General features: G+C 41.5%; 1 protein-coding gene across 7 annotated transcripts in view; it reads left to right on the forward strand.

Annotated features, from left to right (window-relative positions):
• The window catches only part of WASF3 (WASP family member 3), a 136,325-nt gene that overhangs the window by 70,063 nt on the left and 43,799 nt on the right, over positions 1 to 22,463 (forward strand). The window contains exons 1-2 of one of the 7 annotated variants that reach the window (XM_019651463.1): positions 19,254 to 19,540; positions 19,984 to 20,058. The exons of 4 other annotated variants lie outside the window; for them this stretch is intronic. The gene's annotated coding sequence lies outside the window, so the exon portion shown is untranslated. Of the gene's footprint in view, positions 1 to 3,191; positions 3,220 to 19,253; positions 19,541 to 19,983; positions 20,059 to 22,463 lie in introns of those variants that run through there. 2 more of the 7 variants (XM_019651462.1, XM_019651461.1) reach the window with 2 other exon arrangements.

A 22,463-nucleotide genomic window follows, 5' to 3' on the forward strand; every position in this document is an offset into this window, starting at 1 on the left:
ATCAGTCTTAATGAGTTTTTGGATCTGAATCCAAAGCAAAGGCAACAAAAGTAAAAATAAACAAGTGGGACATTAAATTGAAAGCTTCTGCACAGCAAAGAATCCATCAACAGGGGAAAAGGCAGCCTATTGAGTGGGAGAAGATATTTACAAACCATATGTCTGATTAGGGGTTAATATCCAAAATATATAAGGAACTGTTATAATTTACTAGCAGAAAAACAAATTATCTGCATAAAAAATGGGCAGAGGATCACAATAGACATTTTTCCAAGAAGACATTGATGGTCAACAAACTATCTGCATAAAAAATGGGCAGAGGATCATAATAGACATTTTTCCAAGAAGACATTGATGGTCAACAGGTAGGTAAAAAGATGCTCAATATCACTAATCATCAGGGAAATGCAAATAAAAACCATGCGTTACCACCTCACACCTGTCAGGGTGGCTATCATCAATAAATCAACAAACAAGTGTTGGTGAGGAAGTGGAGAAAAGGGAACCCTCATGCATTGTTGGTGGGAATGTAAAATAGTGCAGCTGCTATGGAAAACAGTAGGGAGGTTTCTCAAAAAAATAAAAATAGAACTACCTTGATCCAGCCATTCTACTTCTTGCTACTTATCCAAAGAAATCCAAAACAGTAATTCAGGAAGATCTATGCTCCCCTATGTTCATTGCAGTGTTATTTGCAATAGCCAAGATATGGAAGCAACCTAAGTGTCCATTGATAGATGGTTAGATAAAGAAGATGTGGTACATATATACAGTAGAATATTACTCTGCCATAAAACAATGAAATCTTGCCATTTGTGACAACACGGATGGATCTAAAGAGTATATCATGTTAAGTGAAATGAGTCAGAGAAAGACAAATATCTTATGATTTCACTTATAAGTAAAATCTAAAGAACAACATAAATGAACAAACAAAGCAGAAGCAAACTCATAGGTACAGAGAACATTTCGATGGTTGCCTGATGGGAGGGGGTTGGGGGAATGGGTGGAAAAGGTGAAGGGATTAAGAGGTACAAATTGGGAGTTACAAAATAGTTACGGGGATGTCAAGTACAGCATAGGGAATATAGTCAGTGATATGGTAATAACTGTGTATAGTGCCAGGTGGGTACTAGACTAGTCATGAGTTTTAAATTATATAAATGGTTGCCAGAGGTGGTAGGTAGAGAGTGGGAGAAATGGGTGAAGGGGATCAGAAGGTACAACCTTCAGTTATAAAATAATTAAGCCCTAGGGATGCAATGGTTACTATAGTTAATACTGTAGTGCATATTTGAAAGTTGCTAAGAGTAGATGTAAAGTCCTCATAACAAGAGTAAATTTTTTTTTTTTTGGTAACTATGTGTGGCGACTGGTGTTAACTAGACTTGTGTGATTATCATTTTCACGATACAGCTGACCCTTGAACAATGCGGGTTTGAACTGCGCAGGTCCACTTAAACAGAAACCCAGGTTGTTCAATGGTCAAATGTATTTTCCAACTGAGTTTGTGAATCCGGGTATGCAGAAGGCCAACTTAAGTTTTACAAGGATTTTTTAGTACAAGGGTGGTCGGCACCCTACCCTGTGCTGTTCAGGAGTCAGCTGTACATACAAATACTGGATCATTATATTGTACACCTGAAACAAACAATATTATATATCACTTATACCTCAAAAAAAAAAAAAAGGACCTTGACATCTGATGAACGAGTTTTGCATTTAAGTTCTTATATTCACTAGTGATGCCCTTTTGGATAAGCTACTTTTTGAGCCCTGATTTCTCTGTTAAGTGGGGGCAATACCAACCTATAAAGTTGTAATGGGACGTGACACTGTGTATAAAATGCTTATGTTTGTAAAATGTTTCCATTTTTCCTATTTAACCAGCATACCACCATTAGCTGTATGATTTTGGTGATTTTTTTTGTAAAGTTACCTAGAAGCCCTGACTGATCCTTTTTGATGGAGATCATGGTTTACTGTTGGAAAGTGTTCAGAAGAACAGAGCTGATAGGATGCCAGACTTGATGTTTTGAGATCAAGTGCACAGGTTGTAAATATGAGATATTTTATTATCCAGTATTTCCCTTCCTGCTTTCCTGGCTCAAAAAATTGGGAATAGTTAACTAAAAAACATTTAATTTAGCTTAACTTTTCTTTCATGAGCACATGTTCAAGTTGCCCAAAATATTGGCATCAGGATGCTTTTTGTTTCTAAAAACACAGCAGCTCAAGTTCAGTAGCATGTAGCTAGGTAACAGTTGGTAAATTCCACAGCTTTATTGCTGTTTTGACTTTATCTTGTTTTGTTCATTCATATGAAATTGAGAAAATTTGATCATTTTTGATGACCAGAAGTTGTCATTTCATATGGCTCAGTTTGATATTTCAGAGTACAGTGACTGTTTTCTTTACACACTTGGCTAATCATCTAATTTTGTCTTACTTGTTTCATTTAGGAACTTACATTTATTTTTAATGCATTTTGGATTTTCCTTGTTAATTTGTTTGGTGAATGTCATTCTCAATAATGGAGGCAAAAGAGTAAGATAGAAAACATTATGTGCTATATCTTTCTTAACTAAAAGAAAAGAAGCTAACTAATTTTTGAGATGACTTTTAATTTATGGTGAATGAGAAACAAAAACTAGTGCTTTTTGAGAAGGAAACCGTGAGGGTCCTAGGTCACAACAGGTAGATTCTGAGTAACTAAAAATTCTTGTTGAACTTTACAAATTCTTTGAGTTCAGTGTTTTTCAGAAAGTCACATCTCCCTAGCAGGTGTTAAAATACTGTTGAGGGTTTAGCTTCTGGGTGTTTATTAATGTATTTTATATTACAAAAATATGCAGCGTTCACTTAATTTTAAGGCTCTGTTTGTAAAATGTTTGTAGGTCATATGTTTATTGTACTTTGAGTAAGGAGCCAAGAGTTTTAGTTTCATTTAAAAGGGCATTCACTTAACAAATTTTTAATGTGGATTATAAATAATAATAATGTAGTAAACAGCTTATGAGCTTTTTATACTGATCACAGTGTGAATATGGGCTGATTGTGATGCTGATAACTGACTTCTTAGCCAATGAAAGTGAAAAGGTAATAGTTACATGCTTTTAATTCTTCAGGTAAGCATTTATTTTTTCATAGGAATAGTATCAAGTGTTTGAGTTCCACTTTATGGTTTTCAGGTGTATCATCTCATCACAGGCCTTTGAGGTAAGCATACAGATATTATTTGCTTCTATAGTTTAAGGACCTGGGTGTAGTGGGATGGAGTGACTCCCGCAGATCTCAGCTCCTGAAGAACTTGGGGCGTCCTCTTCCTGCTCTGTTCCCACCCCTGTGCAGCTTGTTGGGCTGCTGGGCCAGGTTGCCAGGCCCCTTGAAGAGGAGCTCGCTCAGGCTGTTTTAAGTGGTACCCTATCTGATTAAGTTGGTGGGGACATAGTCCCTTTAGATGAGGGAATTCTATAGGAGGAGAACCTTTTTTTAGGAATGGAGTTAATTTCTGTTTGCCATTTTGATTATGCCATTAACTGTGGTCTTTTATAAGCATTCTTTTGGAGCTGTGCCTGGATAGTTGCTAAATTTTTTTATTTATTTCTGTTTCTTCTGTCGTGATATTTAGTTGTGTGTCTGTGGCTAACAATAGAGTTTTTCTGCTTGGCCATCATATTAGAATCTAAATATTAAATAATGATCAGTGATCTCCCAATTTATCTTCTGCTCTTACCTCTTACCCAACCTCCACTGATCCATTTTGAAATAGCTTTACTAAGGCATGACGGACATACAGTATACTCTACATATTTAAAATGTACAGTCTAAGTTCTGACATATACATGCATATACCCATGAGACCATGGTGACAAGCAAGATAGTAAACATACCATTACCCACAAAAGTTTTCTCATGGCCCTTCGGCACCCTCCCCCATGCCTCTCTCCCACCTGCACGCATCCACCCATCGGCTCTCTGTCGCTGTAGATTAGTTTGCATTTCCTAGAATGTTATTGTAAAGGAAAAACACTCTTGTGTCTCATGTATTCTCGGTGCTTCACTACAACACTGCATTACTTCTGAATCCAAGTGTGGCTTTTCTACATATCAAACAATTTGGCAGCACCAGCTGGGTGTTCTGTGATTTCCCTCAATTCTGACATTATCAACCTGGGGATACCATCTGATCCCATGGGTGTTGTCCCACAACCCTGCCCTCTGCCCCACCCAACTTCAATTGCAAGTCCACGTTGTTACCTGGGGTTCTGACTGACTGGCTGTAAATTAGAGCTTCCCATGACCTCCCCCTCCCCTGGTTTGATTAATTAGCTTAAGCAGCTCACAGAACTCAGGAAACCAGTTTGCTTACTAGATTACCTGTCTATGACAGGATATTAAATGATACGAGTGAACAGCCAGATGGAGAAATACTAGGGCCAGGTCTGGCAGGGTCCCTGACACAGGAGCAGCTCTGTCCTCGTGAAGTTTGGGGTACACCACTCTCCCGGTGTGAGGATGCATTCTGGTTCATGAACCCGGCAGCTCTCCGAACCCTGTCCTTTTGGATTTTTACGGAGGCTTCATTATACAAGCATGATTGATTGCATCATTGGCCATTGGTGACTGAACTCAATCTCCACGCCCTCTCCTCTTCCCTGGGGTAGGGGGAAGGACCAGCCGTTTCAACCCTCTAATCAGAGCTGGTTCCATTGGCATGACCATCTTGAGATTCACCCATGTTGTTGCATGTATAATAGTTCATTCTGTGGTATTGTGAGTAGTACTGTTGGTTTATCCATTCACCTGTGGGTGGATTTTTGGAGTCATTTTGGCTGTTATAAATAAAACTGGATGAACATTCATGTACATGTCTTTATGTGGGCATACACTTTTATTTCTTTTGCATAAATACCTAGGAGTGGAATGGTTGGATCTACTGGATGAGAACTGCCAAACTGTTTTCCAAAGTGATTGGGTTCTTTTACATTCTCCTCAGCAGGGTATGAGAGTTCCGGTTTCTCCATGTCCTTACCAACACTTGGCATGGTCAGCCTTTTTACCTTTAACCATTCAAGTAGGTATGTAGTGGTCTCTCATTGTGCTTTTGGTTTGCATCTCCTTAATGACTAATGACCGATGGTGTTGGGTTTCTTTCAGGACTTATTTGGCATCTGTCTTCCGTGAAGTGTCTGTTCAAATCCTTTGCTCATATTTTTAATTGGATAGTTTGTTTTTTATTGAGTTTTGAGAGCTCTTTATATATTCTGCATATAAGACCTTTATTAGATATATGATTTGTACTTTTATCCATTAGCATTTTTTTCCCTTTTACCCCAGAATGAAATTTTTGGGAGTGATGTAGGATTATTTTCTGTTTTTATTTTTGACACTTTCCCCAACCTTCCCCCAAAAGAAGTAGTTACTCCTTGACATCCTCTTCACTTTTTACCTCCTTTTCTTCCCCTTTATGTCAGCTTATTTGGTTTATTTTCTCTTTGATTAGTGCCAGTTTCTCAGCTAGCTGTACAGGAGTTCATCCCTTTCAGGGTGTTGCCCCTTCTTTGGGCAGAAATTATCCCTAAATTAGTGAATGTGTTTGTTGGCTGTGGGATGCTCAGTGCATTGTTTCTTGAGTCTGGAGCTCTGCCATTCCAGTTTTGATCAGTATTGAGTTGGCGTCTCTGGGGCAGCATCAAAGCAGCCTAGGCTTGGCCTGAAGTACCCCAAGGTCCTTGTCAGAAGAAGAGTTGGGGTCCAGAATCAATGGGGAAAACACTGGAGACAGAGCTTACCAACATCCCCTTTTTGTTAAATGTTGTTCATTTCTAATTTAATTGCATTGCACTTACTGGGTAACTTCAATGTTTTGGAATTAGTTGACTTTTGAAAATTTTTTTTAACTTTTCAATTACAGTTGTCATATAATAACATATTAGTTTCAGGTGTACAACATAGTGATTAGACATTTATATCATTTATGAAGTGATCACCCCAATGAGTCTAGTATCCATCTGCCACCATACATAGTTATTACAGTATCACTGACTATATTCCCTATGCTGTACCCCAAGACTATTTTGTAACTGCTAATTTATACGTCTTAATCCCTTCCCCTTTTCACCCATCCCCCAATGCCCCTCCCATCTGGCAGTCATCAAACTGTTCTCTGTATCTATGAGTTGTTTGTGTTTTGTTTGTTTATTATGTGTTTTAGAGTCCATATATAAGTGAAATCATACAATATTTGTCTTTCTGTCTGACTTATTTCACTTTAGCATAATACCCTCTAGGTCCATCCATGTTGTTGGAAATGGTAAGATTTCATTCTTTTTTATGGCCGGGTATTATTCCATTGTGTATTTGTACCATATCTTCTTTATCTAATCATCAATCAATGAGCACTTAGGTTACTTCCATATCTTGGCTGCTGTATATGAAATGTTCTTCTTTGTCTCTTGTTACAGCCTTTGTTTTAAAGTCTATTTTGTCTAATGTAAGTATAGCTACTCCAGTGTTGTTTTTTTTCAGTTCCATTTTCATGAAATATCTTTTTCCATCCCTTTTACTTTCAGTCTGTGTGTGTCTTTTGATCTGAGGTGAGTCTCTTGTAGGCACCACATGTAAGGGTCATGTTTTCCTAGCCATTCAACAATCCTATGTTTTTTGGTTGGAGCATTTAATCCATTTACATGTAAAGTAATTATTTATAGGTATGTAATTATTGCCATTTTATTATTCATATTTTTATCCCTTCTCCTTCTCCTTCTTCAAGAAGTCCCTTTAACATTTTTTGTAATATTTGTTTGGTGGTAATGAACTCTTTTAGCTTTTTCTTTTCTGGGAATCCCTTCCATTTCTTAACTCCCACACCGTGGTTGTGGAACTAGCCCGTTTCTCCTCCCTGCCTCTCCTACCAGTCTCAATGTGGCTTCTTCCTTAAATCTTTAGTTTTAGGAGTTCTGTTCAGCTAGTCTTCAGGAGTTTTCAATGACAGTTGTTCTGTAATTTAGTTGTAATTTTGATGTGGTCATGGGAGGATGCAAGCACAGCATTTATCTACTCTGCCATCTTGTTGTTATTTTCTGTTATCTAATTCATGGCCATTTTTAAACAACCTTTCTGACCCTATTGCCTTTTAACTTTTGGAGATTATCTGACATTTATAGTTCTCTAATATTATTGCAGATATTTTAAATATAGATTTTTTTTTGTCCTTTTGGGGGCATTTGAAACCTAAGAAGAAGCCTAGACCAGGTGTTCTGTTTATTCCCCCTATCTAGACTTGTTTCTTTTTCTTTAGTATCTCCAGTTTAAATTATATAGCTTTTGAAATGATTTTCTATAAATGCACTAACATCGCACATATACACACACACCCTAGTTCTTATAAATGTCTCATTTTAACTGAGAAATATACTTAGCATTGCCAGGGCCTACAAAGAACAGTAAATTACCTATAATCCCAAGTTGAAGGAAAAGGAGACAGTTCCTTTCTCTTGGCCCAAAGATCATGTTAAACTGTAATTTTCCTTACCTTACTCACACACAATAGCATTTCTCTAAGTCTCTTTAGAGACTGGGTATATACTCATAGTCTTACACACACAACTTCCAGGTAGATAGCGAATAGAATTTTAGTAACTAGCTGTCATGCTGAGTCATGGTCAGTAGAATGTGTCCCTGGCCTGGGAAGTAGAACAGGACACACATATCTGGAATTCTACAATGGTTAAGCTAAGGCCAGTTGTGACACAAAAGTCATGCACGTCAAAAGTACAAAACAGAATAAGATGAGGGAGGCTAAAGCTTATACACACAGCAACAAGGAGCATCGGTAGCTGAGGGGCCAGACAAAACCATCTCTTTAATAAAATAGTAAAATATCTTCTATAAACGGACCCTTAGGAATGTAGACCTTTGACAGAGTCAACCACTTGTGGCAGATGGTCACGTGTTTAGACAGCGCAGTATTGGGAAGGGTAGAGGGAAGGAGAGGGAACAGAAGCATGGTGTTTGTAAGTCAAGGATTACTTAGATCCCCAGGCAGACAGTTTTTGCTACCTGGACTGCCTTTATATCCTGAGAAGACACAGAAATGAAGTAGCCTTGGCTTGTTGATATACAATAGTTACAAATGGGGCTTGGAGAGGAGACGTTTACAAATGGGAATGTGATGGGCAGAGCATTAGTGGAAGTCAGAGATTGAGATTCTAGTGTTTATTCATCTTTGGCAAGTCTCCATAATCCCAGAGGTTTTATATTTCTTTGTCTCACTCTCTGACTAAGTTAGAAGTTAGTCTAGATCTCCCTGGTTCCATTTATCTAAAAAAGTTTATTATTTTATTAAATAGTGGGTTTTGTCTGGGTGGTCAAAACAGGGAAAGACAAATAGTCCCTGGTAAAAGCATCTTCAAAGTTCCTGGATTAGTAAATCCATCAGAATAAATTTTTATGCATAGCAAAGAAATATAAAATAGATGTAGGCTCAAATATAAAATATATTCTGCAGTCCCAAATGTGCTGAGTATCTGGTTATATGGATACCAGGGCCATGAAGGGACTTGGAAATAAAATATGAATATATTTTAAAAATATTTTACATCCAATAGGAGCTCAGTAATTTATTTAAATGTAAAAAAAAATCCAAAGTAAAGAAGAACATAACAGCATAAAAATCAGTTTAAGTATAAATTAGTAGAAATAAATGATGGAACGTTCTAGAAAAGCAGCTTTTTTGGGGGCCTCCATTTTCCTTTCCCATGATAACAGGAGACAAGGACAGAAAATTGAGACAGGAGAGAGAGACCCAAGGATTATTCTTTAGCAAGCTCCCACTTTGCTTATCTGTATTCCCTCTCACAATAGATTATTTTTCTTCACATTTACTGGTTTTGAGGTTTCCTCTCCCAGCAAAGAAACTACAAGACAGGAGCCAAGGGCGAAAAGCTTGGTGGAGAGAAATCTCAACCTAGGCATCTAATCTGCCTTTTCCATTAGAACCAGATATCAGCTTCTACCCGCAGTGTCTTGAGGTGCCCAATCTTGTAGCCCACAAAAGAGAAATTATCACTTATCTCTCAGTGTCCTCCAAAAATAGGTTAGGTACTTAACAGAGGTTTCAATATGCAGATATATCAATAGCTATTCCATAGACATAAATCTGTGTCTCCCCCCACACACACACACACACCCGGATAGTTATTGAATTATTGAGGCTATTTAGCAAAGACCAGATGATTTTTTTAAAATAATGGTGTACTACTTCTTAGACTTCAATAGGAACTCTGTTCTTCCATCTCTTATGTTTATTGTGCAGCTTCTATTGCAAGACATGCTGCTCCAGCCTACGATGCACCTCACCCTCAATGGGGTCTTTCTGGTTGTGTTTTAATTTCCCAGATATGAGAAGTACCTTTAATGTAGTGCCTGTCACACTGGAGTGTAACTTGTTTTATATGTCTGTCTGTCTGTCTGTCTGTCTCAGTAAACCATTAATTCCTTGACAGAAAGGGATTTTGTTTTATTTTGTAATTCCACTGACTAAAGCATATTATTATGCTTTAAGTGCGAAGTATTTGGAGAGCAGGTGAATCTAATATGGTCATTTCTGAAAGCCAGATGAATACCTAACTGAACAGAAGCAAAGCATATCAGAGCTGCAGGGGAACTGAGGGAGCAGGTCTGGTTTTCAGAAGAGGAAACTGAGGCCCACCTTCATTAGGAAACTTACAAGGGTCAAGCAGGGTTAGTGGATGACTGGACTGGCCCCTAGGTCTCTAGCTCCTAACCCAGCCTTGTTTCACTCTGCCTTTCTGTCTCTCTTCCTGCAGAGACATAGGGACCATGTTCTAAACAGCAAGATGTAAGCATTTATCCCAGTGAGACACTATTGGTTAAATCGTAGGCAGTCTTTTCCCCCTCAGATACATCACACCTTTCATCTAAGGCTTACCTTTAAGAGGGGGTGAGGCAGTGTCACTTTAGGAGGTAGTGTAACAGGTTGGGAGTTGAGGAAGCCCAGACTCTTCTTTGGCTGTGGGAATGTGGCATTATTGGTGAAGAACTTCTGGGGAATGTCAGGAGGCAGGCGGGGTGCCATGAAACTGGGTAAAGCAGATATGGCCCTTGCCTTGCAAAATAAAAAGGGCCCAGCGAGCAGTCAGAGGAAGGCCCGGGCAGTATTGTCTCACTGGCGCTGTATGGGCATGGGGACAGGACCACTTCTGCTGGGTCACTTGCATTCTGATTACAAAACCGGTACTTACATGTCAACGTGATTACAACGCCAACCATCTGCAGTGGCACACATTTGTTTTGGTGCTGTGGAATTTAGTTCTGCCACGCACAGTACTCTAATTGCCCGGCGCGCAGCAATCAGAGCAAAAGTGGCCAGCACATCCAGAACAGAAAAGACAGAATCATTAACCCTGTCAGGTTCTGCAAACTATGCATGCTCACAAAACCCAGGATACTCTGTGTGGCTGTAGAGTGAAGAAAGACATCCATCATGATATCTATGCAGTCAATTTTGTACACTCCACTAGCTCTATCAATAGTATAGTTTTAAACTATGTAATAGTTTCTCTGCCTTCCATCAACCCTTTTACAACCGCAGTATAAACTGGGAAATGATCACAGTTGTGGGTTTCAGTTTATACTGCCCATTGAAGTATATTCTATATGTGAAAGCTATTACCTGTACTAATATAGTGGTGTTATTCTTTTCTTTCCAAAATAGCTTGCTCACTTTGGGGTCTGTGCACACAAATACTCAAATGTTCATTCATCAAGAATGTCAGTTAACTTTCTTTTCTCCTTTGTGACAACAGTTAGCAGTTCAGTCTTAACAAGAAGCTGATATGTTCACCTTGTTCTTACAGTGATGGCAGAGTTTCTCTCCCAATTAGGACATAAAAATTGCAAGAGAACATTACTTCCATCAGTAAGAAAGAGAAGAAGCCAGATGATCAAAAAGTAGTAACTTTTCTTGACTTCTAAGGAGTGACACGCCCTCCTGAAGAGGGACAGGACTCGAGCTGTTTTCTGTTCAGTAGAGCATGGGAGGAACAGGTGACCACCTCAGGAGTAGGTAAAATGAGTTCATAAGGTTGAATGTGAGTTAACACATCAGGTAGAATAACCGGGGGTATACAAGGGAAGTTCGCCCACTCACAGCTCCTTTCTACAGGCCTCTGCCAGGTGCTCATAAGAAAGATTAGAGCCAGCCCTTGGAGACTAGATGGAACCTCCCCTTCTAGTGATCGTACTGGGGGATAGGCACTATGTTGCTGGGAGGGCAAAAAACCCTCCAGGCCCCAGGCCCCAGGCAAATACCAGGGGTGCTATAAAAATGTATGCACATTTTGAGAGACGTTAACACATCTTAACCAGATGTTACCTCTTGTAATTGCAGAAGTCAAACGTGACTTATATTTATCTTTGGTTATCGGTATGTATTAATACAGTTTTTTTTTCTTTCTTAAAATGTGTATACATTTTTTTTTTTTTAGCACCTTCTGTATTTACCACTTCTGGTGGAGGGCTAGGAAACCCTTCTTCCCGCCCTTGGTCACCAGCAAAGATCCTCTGCTTCTGGAGTAAAGCACGGTAGCAAGAGCAGGACAAGCTCTCATGCCCACAGTCTTTCACTGATATGAAACAGAGTTCTGCTTCTCCTGATGAGGGGCAGGACACTTTCTCGTGCCCGAGACAGGGACAACTACAAGGCAGAGTTTAGTTTCCATGGGAGGAGAGGCACAGATGCTGAGGAAGCCTGACTCTGAGGTCCAGGTCCACAGGGCCTTCCTAAGACTTTACTGGACCAGAAGACCTGAGAACTTCCCCTGCCCTCACCATGAGCCTTGCACCTAGGAACAAAGCATCAGCAACCCTCTGCTGGAAGACAAGAGTGTGGGGAACTTTGTGATACAAACATGAAGGGACTGCAGGGTGGAGCAGGAACACTAAGAAAAATCTAGCATTTCAGACCCCACACCTGGCACAAGGTAAGAGCCCATGCTAGGGGATTTTAATGCTGTGCTGTGTTGAATCACAATAATGCATCTGTTCAACTGAGTAGGTTGGCTCAGTACCCAGTAGTAATGTCATGCCAAGAAACCATACAAGCCCATTTCCTGGAGGAAATACTGTTTGCCTCAGTTGCTACTGTTCTGCAAATGATGGGTAGCATTCAGCAAGAAAATTATGGCACAAGAAAAGTCTGAAAGAACAACCGATTTAAGAGCTCGCTCAAGAGTGCGAGCTCTGAGCAACAGTGGTTTGATTCCCAGCCCAAGCTGAGTTGCCGCTGAGCTGGCAACAGGTGGCAGGATGGCTCAGCTAGAAAAATAAATAAAAATAAATAAATAAAAAATAAAAAAGAACAACTTATTGTTAGGAGATAAGACAATCAACAGGAACAAACTCAGATAATCCAGTTGTGGGAAGTATCAGACAGGGACTTTAAAATAACTGTGATTTGTGTATATAGTAGGATATAGTAGGAAAGGTGGAAATATGCATGGACCCATGGAGAATATTAACAGAGAGATGGAAACTTTGAAAAAGTTAAATGGAAACTACTGAAAACAACGTAAGTTGGGTTTGTTAGCAAACTGGACATAGCTGAGGAAAGAGTCAGTTAATCAAAGCTTAATTAAGTCAACAACATTAAAAGAAACAAAAAAAAGGAGGCAGGGAAAGAGAAAAGGAGAGTGTATAGGAAAACAATTACATTCCTCCTGATTTTCCCTTCTACTCTCAATTTTCTGCTACACACACAACACATCACTTCTGTCAGCACGTGTGTGGGTTTTCCACATATCAAGCAAGTGTTTGCAACACCCAGTTCAATTCAGTTCTGACACTAACTGGGGTTAGTGCAGACCCCACAGATTAAGGGCTCAGTTCTACAAGACTGTCCTCACTTCATATGCCAGTTGTAAGTCCCAGGTTGTCACCTGAATGTTATAAATCAGGCTTCTCACTATGCCCTCCTTGGTCATTTGCTAGAACAGTTCACAGAACTCAGGGAAACACTTGCATATGTTTACCAGTTTATTATATAATAAAAGATGTCATAAAGGCTATACAGATGAACAGCTAGATGAAGTATATAAGATGAAGTCTGAAAGGGACCCTAGTATAGGAGCTTCTGTTCCTTTGATTTGGGGTACGCCAGCTTCCCAGTATGTGGATGTGTTCACCAACCTGGAAACTCTCCAAATCCCGTACTTTGGGGATTTCTATGGAGGCCTCATCATACAGGCATGATCAATCATTAACTCAATTTCCAGCCCTTCTGCCCTCTCCAGACAGTAGTGGGTAGGGCTGAAAATTCCAAGGTTCTGGTCATGGCTTAGTCTTTCTGGTGACTAGCCCCGATCCAGGAGCCCACCAAAAGTCATTTCATTAGAACAAATGACATTCCTATCACCCAGGAATTTCTAAGGAATTTAGGAGCTTCTTTTTAGGAACTGGGGTCAAAGATCAAATATTAGAACAAGAGATGCTCCTAGTGCTCTTATCACTTAGGAAGTTACAAGAGTTTTAAGAACTCTGTACAAGAAAATGGGGATATGGAGATATATATATAGTTTCAAAAACAGAAAGAGAAGGCAGAACAGAACATCTAAGAGCTTTGGAACAGTATCATTGGTCTAACATATATGTAATTGGAAACCCAAAAAGAAAAGAGAGCAAGTACTGTCCAGCAGAAATATTTGAAGAAGCATTGCTGAGAATCATCCAAAATAATGGAAGGAAAAAACAATTAATGAGATACAAACAGATCCAAGAATCTCGAACTCTAAGCAGGATTACAAAAATTGGAACCCCACCCCGACCCAGTTCTAGAATCACCAGAACCAAGTTGCTGAAATACAAACGATAAAGAGGAAAGTCTTAAAGGCAACCATAGCAAAAAGAAACATTATAAACAGAGGAACAAAGATAAGAATAACAGTGAAATAACATCTTTAAAAGAACCAAAAGACCAAAAAAAAAATCCTGTCAATCCAGAATTCTATACCCAGCAAATATATCTTTTAAAAATATGGACTTTTTCAGACAAACAGAAGCTGAGGGAATTTATTGCTAGGATACCTGCAATATAAGAAATGTTAAAAGCAATTCTTTAGGCAGAAGGAGTACTGATAGCAATTTGGATATACACAAAGAAATAAAGAGACCCAGATATTGTTAAAAATAAGGGTAAGTATAAACATCATATTTACTTTATTTTTAATTGCTTTAAACAATAGTTGACTTTCCAAAGTAAAAGCAATAACAATGTATTGTAGATTTTATAACCCAAAGTAAAATACATGACATCATAAGACAAAGCATGGGAGGGAGAAAACATATATTGTTCTAAAGTTACAGTGTTTGCACACTATGCTTGAAGTACTTTAGTAGTATTTGAAAGTAAACTGTGATATGGATATATATATATATATATATATATATATATATATATATATATATGGATTAATAACCTGGGCCAATCACTGGAAAAAGTGAATAAAATCTAGTTATGGAGATTGTGTAATAACGTCAAAGTAATTAAAAGAAGGCAGAAAAAGAGGCAAAGAACGATGAGACAAGCAGAACACCACTAGTAAGATGGAAGGTTTAGATTCTACCATATTAACAGTTACATTGAATTTTAGTGATCTAAATACACCAATTAACAGTCAGATTGTCAGATTAGATTTTAAAAAAGCAAGATCCAACCATATACTGTCTAAAATAAACCTATTTTAAATATAAAGACACACAAAGTTTAAAATTAAAAGGAAAAAAGTTATACTATGTGAACACTAATAAAAAGAAGGAATGACTGAATTCATACTAGAATAGATTTTGGGGCAGTGATTGTTATCAACAGCACATGGAACATCACATAATGATGGGGTTATTTCACCAAGAAGACATGATAATCTTAAATGTGTCTTCAACAACAGACCTTCAAAATACATAAACAAAAACTGATAGAACTCAGAGGAGAAATTGACAAATCCACGACCGTCAGCTCCAACACTCCTCTTAATAATTCATAGAACAGCTATCCAAAACAATACGTTAAGGATTCAATCACAGCCACATTGTCAATCATTGCAGGTGAACATACATTCTTTTCAAGTGCATGTGGAACATTCACCAAAACAAACCATCTTCTAGGCCATAAAACAAATTTCAACAAATTTAAAAGAATTAACATCAGACAGAGCATATCCTCTGAACACAGTGAAATTAAACTGAAAATCAGTAACAATAAGAGATCTGCAAAAATCCACCAGTTATTTGGATTACTAAGATTACTGCTCATCCCAGAGAGACCTTCTAGATGATTCACTGTGGACAGGCATGGGTATGGAAAGGGCACTCAGAGAACTTCTTCCTGTTTAAACATTCATTGATTTGCTTCTGTAATTTATTTAGAAAAAAATTCCAATTAATCATGCCATAGGAAAACTTAAGAGTTTCAGTATATGGAGTTAAAAAAAGAGATTAAATAAATTATTGGAAGATAGGAAAGTTGCCTTAAATTGATATGATTTTGAAATGCTTTAATCATTTGACTTTAATTTGAAGAAGTTAAATGCCAGTGTTCAGGCAGTTAGTTGCATAATAAGTAAAATTCCAGGAAAAATTCAGATTTAGGTTAATTGTACAATAAATAAATTAAAGGGAATATATTAAGTATCCTATTTTAGTAATGAATGTGATATTAATATTAAAATTAAAGTAATATCATTAGTACCTTGAGGTGTTTTTTTTTTTTTGCCCAGCACACATTTTCATGTGACCCTCTCAGAAACCTGTAAGGCAGGGAAGGTGTCATTAGTACACACGGGGACTCATGGGGTTAATTTAATAAGGTAATATGTAAATCAGAGTTGAGAGTACATTTTTGCTCTATTTTCTGTAATATCCACTTTATGTCATTCTCCACTGGTCACCTGTTCTCCTCGGTTTTTCACTGTCCGTAGTCAACAGTTGATATGTGTCACTGTTTATCATTCAAAATACATTTGAGGACTACATTGGGGAGGGTCACGGGGACAGTGAAATGTGGTGTGTTACAGTAATGAAGGGAGAGTCAGAGCTGAGGCTCGGGGTTCTTAAAGCGATTCCTCATAAGTGCCATTATGAAATGAAAGTAGCTCCTCTACTTGCTGTGAACACATACAGGTGCTGGATAAAGTATAACAAGCGTGTGCATTTACATCTTTTTAAAAACACCAGCGAGCTAAGGATGAATTGGCACCTGCTCTATGGGTGTTAGGAGCTAAGTGGGCTGAGAGGGGCTGGACACTGAACCGGGCACTGGAGGCTTGGTTTCCTGCTGCCATGAGACGGGAATGTGCCTTGGGCCAGCCAGAGGCAGGAGCTGCAGTTGAATCCTCAGAGTAAATGCTGGTATTTTCAGAGGGCTGTCACATCCCTTAAAAGTGAAACAGAAAAGCTGCTCACCAACCCTCCAAAATAGGCTTGTCATCTGCCTGGGGCTCCAAGAGTAAGGAAGAAAACCAAACTCTTCAGTGAGAAATTGGAACCCCAGTCCTGTGCCAGGGTCTCAGTAGAAGCAAACCCGGAATTGCTCTATATGTGACATAAATATTAATAGTAAAGTGATGTCCTTAGTATCTTTAGATTTTTTTTTGGCCAGCACACATTTTCATGAAATGATGCAGAGAACCAACCCCGCTGTGAGAACTACTAAGTATGTATATATACTTAGTATGAAATACTAAGTATTTCCAGTGCTAAGTATGACCCTCTGGGAAGTATCAGCAGGTGTAGCACACACACATGGCACACAGAATTAACACACCAAGTACTGGAGATCAGTAAGTTAGCCAACCCTCCTGCAGCGATGCCAAGACGGGATCGCATGGGCAAGTATCCCAAATGGGCCAGCTGGTGTCCACGCACGCCTCTCCCCGTCCCTTGGTGTCCTCCTGCTGGTCACAGCTTCCTCTAAAAGTATGGGGACCCCTCTTTTTATTTTCTAGTCCCTGGCAGAATGAGTCCAGAGAACCATCCAGAGCCGAACTTGCAGACCAGTGGGACCTTGGCTGTGCCCCTGGCAAGAGCCCCTTTTGGGACCCGGATGCCCAGCCCTGCAGAGTCTAGTGGGCACCGATGGAAGGATAGGTCCCTTGGGGGGCTCTTGGCATTGATAAGTGGCGCTGTTCCTGCATCCACCGCTTGGCTCCTAAAGCCAGATATCCTCCTTGGGGACAGCGCCATACAGAGGTCTCTGACTTCATAAGCAGACTGTGTCATGAAATGTGGCACCTGTTCTCTCAGCCTCCCGAGCTCGTGCCTCAGTGTCCCCTGAGAACGCCGTTGATCTCCGAGTGGCATGGTGTATGATCCCCCCGCCAGGATGGGCCCACTCCTGAACCCCCCACTGTGAAATGGGCCCCTGGTCAGATGCAGTGATGTGGGATCCCATCAGCCAGTCCTTGGGGGCCCAGTGCTGTAAGCGCGCAAATCTTTCCTACCCTGTGTCCAGTGCCTTTTCCGTGGTGGGATACTTAGCAGTGTTATTAGCATATGATCCGAAAGTCTTTCTGCCCACTCCCAAGTGTCGACTCGCATGCCATTTCCCAGACCTCCTCGTCGCTGATACTCCAGTTGCTTCCCTTCTAGTCCCCTGACCACACAACCAGGCTGTTGATGGCTGCCCAGGTATCTTCAGCTCACGCTGCTTCTGTCCGCAGGAAGCGGGTGAATGGGTGGACTGCTCACAGCTCCACCCACGGGGCAGTTTCCTGTCCATTGTCTCTGAGGGCCACCCCTGAATGCTGTTGTAACAAGCTATGGGCCATGTGTCAAGCTGACCTGTCTGTAAACCATGCTCAGCTGGATGCACGAGCCAGCTTGTCACTGGTGTACGATGCACAAGCAGCGCAGTGGGTGACTCGGCGTCTGAGCTTCCTGCTCATGTGACTCGCTGCTCCTTCTGCGCTGGTTCCATCCGGGATGGACCGTTCCATCTCACAGTGGATGCTGCCTGTTGACTTAGTAACTTGGCTGACAACTCCACTCGTTATGGGGAGCCTTGGATGCCTGGTCCCTTGTGTTACCTGGTTTCTACCAGGGCCTGGTAACACACCAAGACCTTTTTCAAAGGGCGTGGTGTTCTCTGCTGCTATGGTGTGGCCTTACTCAGAATCCCAGGGGGCATGCGTTTGATTCTCCCTGGGGAGCTTGCCATGGGCCCCATCCTGCATCTTTTCCTGCCACTGCCACCTCTGCACAGTCCAGGATCCACAGCCTACGCGGCCAGGCTGCTCAGACCACCGCCCAGCCCCACCGCAGAGTCCCTCCTTGCTCCAGACTGCTCTGAAAGCTGGCAGCTGCCGTGTCGCCCAGTCTGTGGGTCAGAGCACTATTCCTAGGTGTGTTGCTTCCAGGATCCCACCTAACAGGCACTGTGCTTCCTTTTTAGTCATGGGGGATGCAAAATGTGTCTTTTACTTTGGAGGGGCTATCCCAGCATGCCTCTGACCACGGGACCCCTAGAAATGTCACTGTAGTCGCCAGACACTGCATTTTCCCAGGGTCCCTCTCCCACAGGAGAAGCATATGTCTTACCCAGGCTGCCATTGTGTCAGCTGCTCACCACTTGCTCCTTCTCTGCAGTCAGCAAGATGTAGTCAGCCTCTTGCCTCCCCCATCAGGGCCGGCACTAGTTATCATATGGCATCCAGGAAGAGATTAATGGCGCTGATGCTGGCTTGTGGGGGAGAGGCCTCTGCAGCAGCTTCCGGCTCATTGGTGTGCTGACCGTACAAAGGGTCCTGGCAGGGCGGTCAGGAGGTGTTTGGGTCAACATCATCATGAGCACCCACTAGTAGTCCCATGATCCCAGGCTTTCTCTGCCTGTCACAGCCTGGACCTGCATCACGGACCTGTCGGACGGAGCGTTCAAATGTGCTGGGTTCTCTGACTCTCATAATTGGGTCTTCAGCCTGCAGTTGCTTGCAGGTCATGATGAGACTACTTTGTACCCACCAGGAAGGCTTTCAGGTTCACACACTTAGCTACTCACGGCTTGTTAATAGCTTCCAGTATCTCATTATCCTTGTGCAGGCATCAGTACAGCCTGGCAGTAATGAGCCGATGCTGCTGCTTCTGGATGTGTTTTTCCTTCTGCGTCTTCCAAGTGTGTGCATTGTTATGCCTGTCACGGCCTTTCCCTCCACCAGGACCATTTCCAGGTCACTTTCCAGTGAAACATTTCGCAGTGGAACCACGACCTTGTGTCTGAACTATCGCTGCCCCACCTACCAGGGAAGATGGCATCCTTGTCACCTGCAATGCGGTATAGAGCAAGCATTTGGGATGCCATATCACCACCTGTGTTCTGAGACTACTTGGTGCCACTTATATTAGTCTGGGTCCTCTGAGAAACAGACACCAAGATGGGATCACACCTGCAAGGATTTGATTAGGGGAAGTGCCGTGTGAAAGGAAGTAGAGAGGAAGCTAGAAGAGGCTGGAAGAGCCATCGAACCACGACGTGAGTCTGACCCTTAGTGCAGGGGAGAGGGGAGAAGGGTCTCTCTTAGTCGGCTGTGGGGCCTCAGGGTTAAGCCATTGGGAAGGCCTTGACTTTCTCTTGTCTTTGCCAGTTCCCCTCAGTTACTTCATTCTAATTTCCTGCTGCTGACTAACTTGGTCCATGTCCACTTCATGTGGCAGAAGAGTTCCCATCTCTGCTGTTCAGGAGAGCGGCAGCCTGGCTGGATGTCGTGGTCCCATTTCCAGGTGCCTAGGGAAGGGCTCTCCTGGGTCCGGCTGTGTCTGGAATCCTGTTCATACTGGTCTCTCTCTAAATTGAAACATTTCCCAGAAAAGTTGGGCAAACCACAGGTTTGACAGTAATACCGTATGTAACCTCTAATAATCCTTAAACATTTGATTAACAATTCTTTGATTTTTTTTGTTTGTTTGTTTGTTTAGCACAGAAAATGAAGAATGGTTTGGATGGGTGACAGCTCTCAGCATACTTAAAGTAGTTCATCGGTGACTAATTGGGTTAGTTCATGATGTGTTTGTTTTTGTAATGGAAAAGCATTTTCAAGAGTAATGACTGACCCAACATTTCCTCTTTTCCCTCTTCCTTGCTGTTCAGTTTATTCAAACGCAGATTAGTATCAGATAAAATAAAGGCTGTCTGGGGAAAAAATACATCCATTAGAGTACTTCACACTGAATTGGAAAGCCATAAAAGTCATTGCTAGGTGATTAGAACTTTAAAAAGGAGCTATGAAACTCTTTGTAAAATTGTAAAGACGCCAGCCTCTCTTCTTTCTGTTGTGTTTTGTATTTAGACAAGTATGGGAGCTCCAAATAAAGGTGTCATGAGAGTGAGCAATGAAGTTGCAGCTGAAGTACTGCAACAACAGGCAGAGTGCCCGAGGTGCAGGCCGAATGAAATATGTATGTAGGACCCATGGGGAGGCACCAGGGTTGGTCAGGAGGCAGAGGGAGCGAGGGCGGACCAGGGCCTGCAGGAACAGGTGAGGTGCTGCAAGTGGGTTTAGGGCGGGCTGGCTTGAATGATTTCGGCAGGCGTGATGTCCCTAGCTGTCAGTACCTAGCCCTGGGCGATTAGGCAGGGGGATCGTGGCCCTGAGTGTGAGAGCTCTGACTGAGGAGGTGGAGGTGGAGGCTCTGGTCTGGTAGGTTTGCATGTGAAAGGCACGCTCCTGGGTGGGTTGTTCACTAGCTCATGGAATTGGCTAATCCTGGCAGGGGCAGTCCCTGCAGGGTCAGTAAGGCCCCGAAAGCCAAAGTCAGGATTCAGAAAGTAAGACACAGTTTGTACACCTGTGCAGAGTTCAGCGTTTCTCTTTTGTGCCCTAATGCCATCTTCAGCAAGTCCCCGTGAACACTTCGAGCCAGGCTGCTGGCTATGTATGGAGCCTCCCATTGCCTAGCGCATAATCAGCAGTTCACTGTGCCTCGGGAAGCGGGGGTCTTACATGGACAGGTGAGGGCCTTGGGCAGGGCAGGGGTGGGGTGTCAGAGCAGGGCATGGGCACTGCTCCTTGAGAACGGCAGGAAAGTTCTGTGAGCATTTTAAAGACTCCCCATGTGGGAAACAGCCTGTTCTAGCTCCCGGATATGCTTAATGACTCCATGTTTGATCTTTGGGAAAAAGGGGAGGAAGTTATTTAACTAGCGACATGCTAGTGGGACCTCTGTGTGATGTGTGTATAATTAGGATTCTGTGCATTTGAGCAATTATAGGTCCAAATTAATGTGGGGTGGTGGGCTGGGAATATGCTCTACGGGCATGTTTCTGGGCATGTCACAGATTTTAAAATAAGGGGAAAGGGTGACATATCATCCTGAATAAATACAAAATGAACGTGGAAGGAGAGGAATATTATATACACAGTCAGCATTCAGCTTCTAAATCTGATGTTTATCCCTAACTCTTGGAAAACCCTCATGAGAAATTATGTAAAAGCTAATTCACGCCTGGGCCGGTCGCACGAACCAGTGCATTACAAGCAGACTGCTGATGAATTCAGAGCCTGTGATCCATCCGCTTCGTTAGCTTCTTGTGCCATCGTTACATGCCCCTCCCCCATACCACTCTGTGCTGCTTCATGGGCATCATGGGGGTTTTGCCTAATTTCCTTCTAGTTCTCATGGAGTGAGTCCCTGCTGATCAGCTCTCAGTATTTTTCTTCCCTACACTTTATGCTTTAAGCTGATTAATGGTTTTTCTTTATGTGTGTGAGGAATTCTGGTTTGTTGTATTGTGATTAGTTGCCATCCTGTTACTCTAATTGATTCTCCCAGAAAGAAGCGACAGCTCACAGTAAATCCTGCACTTCCACCTAGAGACTTATGTATCCATAATTTCCGTGTTGTGCTGCCCCTCCCTTGGTGTGCACCTCTTCTTTTACGTAATTTTTATGTAAATATTGTTAGCTATTTCTCGTGGTTCAGCTTTATCTTCAACCAAGTGAACTGTTCCTTTTCTATTTTTATAATCAGAATAATAATTAACATTATGACAACATATAAGATAGATTAAAATTAATATCAGTCACGATTTTTGAGTGTTACTATATGCCAGGCACTGTTTAAGTGATTGTGGATGTTATAACTCATTAAGTCCTCACTCTGTGAGCTAGGTACTGCAGTTATCCCCATTTCACAGGGAGGAAGCTGAGGCACAGAGAAGGGAAGTGATGTGCCCTAGGCAATGGATGAAGGAGTGTTTGACTCTGAAAATATGGTCAGTACATTCAGCGACCACCTTAAAGGACATGAGGCAGAAATAGTGAGCGAAAATATTGGATGTTTGAACAGAACTTTCTCTTTGCAGTTGTCACCCACTTTTGCCCTCCTCTCTTCATTGCCCACACTGCCTCTGCCCCACTGCCCTTTGTGAGTTAGCACTTAGTCAGCTTCCAGATTTC

The sequence above is a fragment of the Hipposideros armiger genome, unplaced genomic scaffold (assembly GCF_001890085.2).
Source record: "Hipposideros armiger isolate ML-2016 unplaced genomic scaffold, ASM189008v1 scaffold_160, whole genome shotgun sequence".
In the NCBI taxonomy this organism is placed as follows: domain Eukaryota; kingdom Metazoa; phylum Chordata; class Mammalia; order Chiroptera; family Hipposideridae; genus Hipposideros; species Hipposideros armiger.